Below are 7,806 nucleotides of genomic sequence, written 5' to 3'. Positions count from 1 at the left end.
ATATAATCTCCCTGAGAGCAAGATCTCAATCCCCCCAACCCCCATATTTGTATGCTCAGCACTTAGCACAGCACTTGTTGTACAAGGTAAGTGCTTAATAAATGCTTTTTCATTCACTCAAAAAAAAAACAAACACAAGTCAACAACTTGCTAGAGGAGAGCCAAAAAAATACTGAAGAAAATAACACCTTAAAAGACAGCCTAACTCAAATGACAAAAGAGGTCCAAAAAGCCAATGAGGAGAAAAATGCACTTAAAAAGCAAAATTGGCTAAATGGAAAAGGAAGTCCAAAAGATTACTGAAGAAAACACTTCCTCAGAAATTAGAATGGAGCAATTGGAAGCTAATGACTCTGTGAGAAATCAAGACACAGTAACACAAATCCAAAAGAATGAAAAAATAGAAGACAGTGTGAAATATCACATTGGAAAAACAACTGACCTGGAAAATAGATCCAGGAGAGAGAACTTAAAAATTATTGTACTATCTGAAAGCCATGATCAAAAAAAGAGCTTAGACATTATCTTTCAAGACATTATCAAGGAAAACTGCCCCGATATTTTAGAACTAGAGGGCAAAATAGGAATTGAAAGAATCCACCAATCTCCTCCTGAAAGAGATCCCCAAAGGAAAATTCCTAGAAATATTGTGGCCAAATTTCAGAGTTCCCAGGTCAAGAAGAAAATATTACAAGCTGCCAGAAAGAAACAGTTCAAGTACTGCAGAAACACAATCAGGATAACACAAGATTTAGCAGCTCCCACATTAAAGGACCACAGGGCATGACATACAATATTCTGTAGGGCAAAGGAGATATGACTACAACCAAGAATCACCTATGCAGCAAAACTGAGTATAATCCTTCAGCGGAAAAAAATAAGCATTCACTGAAATAGAGAACTTTCAAGCATTCTTGATAAAAATACCGGAGATGAACAGATAATTCGACTTTCAAATACAATTCTCAAGTGGAACATGAAGAGGTAAACAGGAAAGAGAAATCATAAGAGACTTATTAAGGTTGAACTGTTTACATTTCTGCATTGAAAGATGATATTTATGGCTCATGAGACTTTTGTTAGTATTAGGGTAGTTGGAGGGAAACATATATGTATGTAGATAGATAGATAGATCGATCGATAGATAGATAGAAGGCACAGGGTAAGTTGAAGATGAAGGGGTGTTATCTGGAGAATAAAATTAAGGGGTGACAGAGGGTTACATTAGGAGAAGAAGAAAGGGAGAGATAGAACAGGGTAAATTATCTCACAAAAAAAAAAAAAACGAAAAGTAAAGGCTTTTACAATGGAGGGGAAATGGGGGAAGGTGAGAGGGACCGAGTGAATCTTATTCTCATAGGATTTGGCTTAAGCAGGGATTAACATAAATATTCAATTGGGTATGGAAATCTGTCTTACTCTACAGGAAAATAGGGGGAGAAGGAGACAAGAGAGCAGGGGAATGATAGAGAGGAGGGCAGATTGGGAAAGGGGGTAATCAGAAGCAAATACTTCTGAGGAGGGACATGGTCAAAAGAAAGAATAGAATAAAAGGGGGGGCAGGATAGGATTAAGGGAAATAGAGTTAGTTTTTCATAGCATTTCCATTAAGGAATTGTTCTGCATAAGTGTACATGTATAACCTATATTGAGTTGCTTGGCTTTTCAAAGAGGGTGGGTGGGGAAGGAAAAGGGGAGAAAATTTGGAACCCAAAGTTTAAAAACACATGTTTGAAAAAAAAATATTCACATGCAACTGGGAAGTAAGAAATACAGGAAATGGGGTACCGAAGTCTATCCTGCCCTACAGGAAAATAGAAGGGGATAAGAGAAAGTGGGGGAGAGGAAAAAGAGAGGGCAGACTAGGGGAAGGGGTATTCAGAATGCATGCCATCTTGGGGTGGGGGGAGTGGCAAGATGGGGTGAGAATTTGGAACTCAAAAGCTTGTGGAAATAAATGTTGAAAACTAAAAATAAATTTATTTTATAAAGAAAAAAAGAAAAAATCTTAATACAGTAACACAAGAAATAATTAAACAAAATTTTCCTGAGGCATTAGAACAAGAGGGGAAAGTAGAAATAGAAAAACAAAACAAAACAAAACAAAACACAGATTACTACCTGAAAGAGATCCTATGAGGAGAACCCATAGGAATAGTATAGTCAAATTCTGAAGCTCCTAGCTCAAGGATAAAATATTATGAACATCAAGAAAAAAAACTATTTAAATATGGCAGCACCATAATTGGAATTACACAAAACCTAGCAGCAGTGAAACTAAAATACTGCCAGTCTTGAAAAACTGTATATTGAAGAGTAAAAGAACTGGGGTTCCAGTGAAAATTATTATACCCAGCAAAGGCAAGCACAATAATGAATGAAGAAAATGGACAATTAATGAACTGTCAGACTTTCAGGATTTTGTTTAAAAAAAAAACTGAACTTAATAGGAGATTTGGCATACAAGAGCCAAGATAAATATGATACATACCAAAGACTAATTACAAGGGATTCAATAAGGACAGACTGTTTACTTTTTATGTATGTAAAACCTATATCTAAGATTGTTATTAGCAATTGGGTAGCTAATAAGAAATATTGGGGTAGACCTGGGTCTGATATGACTTTAAAATGTAAAACCATTTAGGAGTAGCTAAAAAGAGCAATTATTTTATACAAATGAGGTGGGAGAGAAAGAACCCATACAGAAGAATTACATGGAAAATAGGTGTTCTGGAAATCTGCTTTCATCTGAAATGGGATCAAGAGGGAGCAATACATATATATCTATAAGAGTATAAAAGTCCTTTAAATTCAAAAAGAAATAAAATGCTAAGGGGATAGATAAGGGAGAGGATAATGGAGTGATCCATAGAGGAGAGTGAGGAAATAGGTTAAAAGGGTGGGTATAAAAAGATGTTTAGATTAATTGGAATTGTAGGACAAGGGGGTTGAGTGACTTGCCCAGGAACACACAGCTAGTAAGTGTCATGTGTCTGAGGCTGTATATGAACTCAGGTGCTCCTGAATCTAGGACTGGTGCTCTATCCACTGTGCCACCTAGCTGCCCCTAATAAGGAAGGGGTCTGTGAAGGGGACATAGGTTAAGTAATATGAAGGTAAGGTAAAGGGTAGAATTAAAGTAGAAGACTTAAAAGGGATAGGAAATAAGATATATTCACAAACATAAAAACAAAGATGAGAAATAGAATTTGTTAGAGAAAGTATATGTCTATGTATGTATGTATGTATGTATGTGTATGTATATGTATTTATACATAAATATATCGATTCTTAATTGTAGCTTTTGGAGTGGGGGTGGGGGAAAGAACAAGACAAAAAGTGCAGAGCAGGGAACCAAAAAAAAAAACTAACAAGGAGCAAAGAAAAGATGGACAGCTCTCAACACAACACATAGTATTTCTTGAAATGAAAATTTATTGCTGTATATTTTGAATTCTCTTTTAAGTTCTGCTGTGCACAACATGCCTTTTTTTTCTTTTCTTATTTTGTATTTAACTTTCAATATTTAAGTTTATGTTTCTTTTTCTTTTCTTATTGTGTATTTACGTTTCGGTGATAAAAAAGAGAACAACTGAATTTATGGAATGTGAGATCAACAGCACAATAGCATATAGGTATAAGAGAAGAGGCTCAGGAGATATCTTTCAGGACCCCTCCCTTCTCACACATGTAATTAATGTTTGTGGTCAAAGTTAATTTAAAATATTATTTTCAATTCTGAATTCAGGAGTTTTCAAATGACATTGACAAGCTTAAGATCATCCTCAGAAAAAGTGATCAGGATTTTGAATGGCTTTTAATCCATGTCATCATAGAATTCACAGGGAAACTAATAAAATTTAGCCTGAAGAGGAGAAGACTGAGGTTGACATGATACACAATCATCAAATATTTGAAGGGCTATTATATGGAAGAAATATCAGACTTGTTTTGTGTTGTCCTAGCATGTAGAATTAGGCAGCTAGAAAAAATAAATAAGTTTGGTGTTGGGGAAATGTAAAAAAAAAAAAAAAGAAAGAAAGAAAGAAAGAAGGAAAGAAAGAAAGAAAGGAAGGAAGGAAGGAAGGAAGGAAGGAAGGAAGGAAGGAAGGAAGGAAGGAAGGAAGGAAGGAAGGAAGGAAAGAAACAAAAAGAAAAAAGAAAATGAAAATCTTCCCTAACAACTAGAGATATTCAAAATAAAATATGTTGTTTTGAACATCATTAGATAACCTTTAAACAAAATAGATGATGAGATATTATTGCCTAGGGCTTCCTTCTGACTATTTATTGGCAGAGATGTCTTCTTAAGTCCCTTCTAATCCAGAAATTATGGAATTTGGGAGTCTCACTATTTCTGAGTATAATGGGCTACTTGCCTGATTAGTCTTGTCTGGATGTTAACATGGAATGGGTTTCATGTGATCAGTAACAATAGAGCATTTTACAGATTAGACATAGAACTATTTTCCTGAAGTTACAAGTGAATTATATACTTTTACTTGATTCATAATGAAGTGAATACAAACATAATACAAACACATTCATATATATTAGTCACACTAGTACATATTCACAGGAACAAAATCTGGAAAGCTTTAATATTAAAAGGCAAATGACCTAATGAAAGAGAAGGAATTTCAGAACTCAGTTGTGAAAAACATTATTATACACATTTCTTACATTGAATGATATCTTTTATCTTGTATAAAATATAGAATTTTAAAAGAAAGTGTATAATATAAAGTTGCTATCAAACATATGATTAAAAATATTGTGACATTTGAGGGCTCTCTGACTTCAGTAAAGGGGCACAATATTACTAATATAAAAATACTTGTTATAGAAGGTAGAAGCTAATAAGCCATTGTACTAGAATATAACAATTCAGGCTTAATGAAACATTTAAAATATGCTGCTGCTGATGTTGTTCATTTAAATATGCTATTACTGATATTGTTTCATTAGGTATACAATTTCTTGCACAGTATTTTCATGCCTAAGTGACCTCTAAATTGGTCTACTCCAAATCACTCCTAATGGCCTAACAACAATATATTCCACTCAAGCTTTCACTAGAATCAAATGTTGCAAGGAAAAAAAATATCCAGACTCCTTAGAAGCTTAGAAATCTAAGCTTCAAAAATGTTCAATTATGTGCACACAGAGAGATGTATAAAATGAGGATCATTTAGAAGTGCCTTCAGTAGGATGCTTTCTTCACTTGCATTAAGTTCATAGGTCAAAGTGGAGATGTTATTTGATCTCTGGTAGGAGTACAAGTTTTTACAAAATCTTTTTTTTTTCTAATTTAAAGTCAATCGAGTTTTATCATTGACTGACACTATGCTTGCAAATACATGGAAAATATATCAAAATTCAGTTGTTATCCATATTTTATAAGTAATTTACAAATTTCAGGATCTTGGTTAACTTTTAAAATTCCCATTTGGATGTTAACATTTGTTTAGACATTGGGGAAAAAGTCATGAAAAAATAGAGACAGAGATTTAGAGATAAAAAGGATTATAGATGTCATTTAATCAAGACTTCTTATCTGATGGATGAAGAAATGAAGGCCTAGTGAGTTTAATATTAATATTTGTATTCAAGTACTCCAACTCCAAAGGTGGCACATTTTGCACTATGCTGCATGACACTTTCTTACTCTATTGCTAGTTATATTTGACTCAAAAAAGACTTAGCTAATAATTTTGTAATGGGGGACTTGACAATGAGGCCTCCATCATTAAAGATTGCACATATATGCTTGAGTTGCTTTCAATTTAAACTTGCCAATACTTTAGTGTGTCTACTTTCAGCCATGAGTGACTGAGGGGTTGTTATGTAATGTACAAGACAAGTCTCAAATCTTTCTTTTATTCATTTATTATCATCATCTTTTTCATCTAGAATTAGGAAGAAGAAATTGAGTCTGTAATAGGTTAAATATTTGCCCTGAATCTAAAGAGAACTCAGTGAAATTTATAAAAAAATAAAATCCATTCTGCTATTGATAAGTGATCAAAATATATGAACAGTTTTCCAATGAAGTAATTGAAGCTATCTATAGCCATGTTAAAAAAAAAAAATTTAACTTACAAGTTACTGGAGAAATGCAAATTAAAACAATTATGTGGTACTACCTCATACTTATTATACTGACTAATAGGAAAGAAAAGGAAAATTACAAATGGTGGATGGGATATGGGGAAAATGGGATGTTAATGTACCGTTGGTGGAGTTGTGAACTGATTCAACCATTCTGTAGAACAATTTGGAACTATGTCCAAAAAGCTATATAACCATGAATACCCTTTTACCTTGCAATACCACTACTAGGTCTATATCACAAAAAAAGATATAAAAAAGGAAAAGGACAAATATGTATAAAAATATAACAGCTGTTTTCTGGGAGCAAAGAATTGGAATTTGAGAGAATATCCATCAATTGTGAGATAGCTGAACAAGTCATGGTATATGATTGTGATGGAATATCATTGTGTTATGGGAATTGATGAGTGTGACACTCTCAGAAAAGCCTGGAGACTTGCATAAGTTGATGCAAAGTGAAATGTACTCTCTATAAAGTAACAGCAATATTGTAAGATGATCAGATGTGAATGACTTAGCTATTCTCAGAAATACAAGGATCCACATAACTGTGGAGGACTTCTGATGAATAATGCTGTGTCTATTCCTTGAGAAGGAACTGATGGTGTCTGAATACAGATTGAAGCATACCTTTTTTTACTGTTTTTACTTTTTTTAGTTTCTTTATTTTTCTTGAGCTTTTTGATTTGTTTATTTTTTATATATATTTTCTTTCACAACAGGGCTATACATGTATAACCTATATCGAATTGTTTGTCTTCTCAATGAGAGGGGCTAGGAGGGAAGGAGAGATATGGAAAGCAAAGTTTTAAAAATGAATGTTAAAAATGTTTTTACAAAATGTAAAAATTCCCAAATTCCCAAAGTTACAAAAAAGTAACTGGGAAAAATAAAATACTATAGATTAAGAAAAGGAAGAAAAAAACCAAATTAGCCAAAGGATAAAAGAGGCACAAAAATTCACTGAAGAAAATAACTTCTTTAAAGAGCAGAATTGACCACATTTAAAAAAGAGGCACAAAAGCTCACTGAATGCCTTAAAAATTAGAATTGAGGAAGCAGAGAATTTTTATTCCATGAAACATCAAGAAAAAAAAAAACAGAATCAAAAGCATGAAAAGAATAGAAAAAAACTGTTAACTATCTCAATGGACAGACAACTGATACAGAAAATAGTTGAAGAGAGATAATTAAAGAGTAATTGCACTACCTAAAAGCCATGATTTTAAAAAAATGGGGGTACATAGACATCATATTTCAAGGAATTATAAAAAAAATAAAAACTGCTCTGATATCTTAGATTCATTGGAAATTGAAATTGAAAAGATCCACCATTCTCATGCTGAAAGAAATGCTAAGAAATAAAGAAGAATATGACAGCCAAATCTGAGAGATCCCAGGTAAAAGATTAAGTACAATGAGCAAACAGAAAAAAAATAGAATTAAACTTTCAGGAGACAAACTGGTTGATTAAGTTGTAAATCACTGTAACCCTCCTGTATTAATATCCAAACAACCATAAAATCAACTCCAAACAAATCCTGGAACAGCAGAACCAGCAAAATGGGTGAAATAATCTTTAATCTAAGAAACTTGGAGAGTCAGCAATAAAGGTTTGTTTTACTCAAGTAAAAGGGGAATGCAGCCGAAGACACTGAATGTCCCAGCAAGCCAACAGAAAGTTCTGTA

The sequence above is a fragment of the Phascolarctos cinereus genome, unplaced genomic scaffold (genome assembly GCF_003287225.1).
Source record: "Phascolarctos cinereus isolate Bilbo 61053 unplaced genomic scaffold, phaCin_HiC Scaffold_2;HRSCAF=192, whole genome shotgun sequence".
Lineage (NCBI taxonomy): Eukaryota > Metazoa > Chordata > Mammalia > Diprotodontia > Phascolarctidae > Phascolarctos > Phascolarctos cinereus.
The sequence above is the reverse complement of the archived record's forward strand: the minus strand, read 5'-3'. Positions refer to the sequence as shown.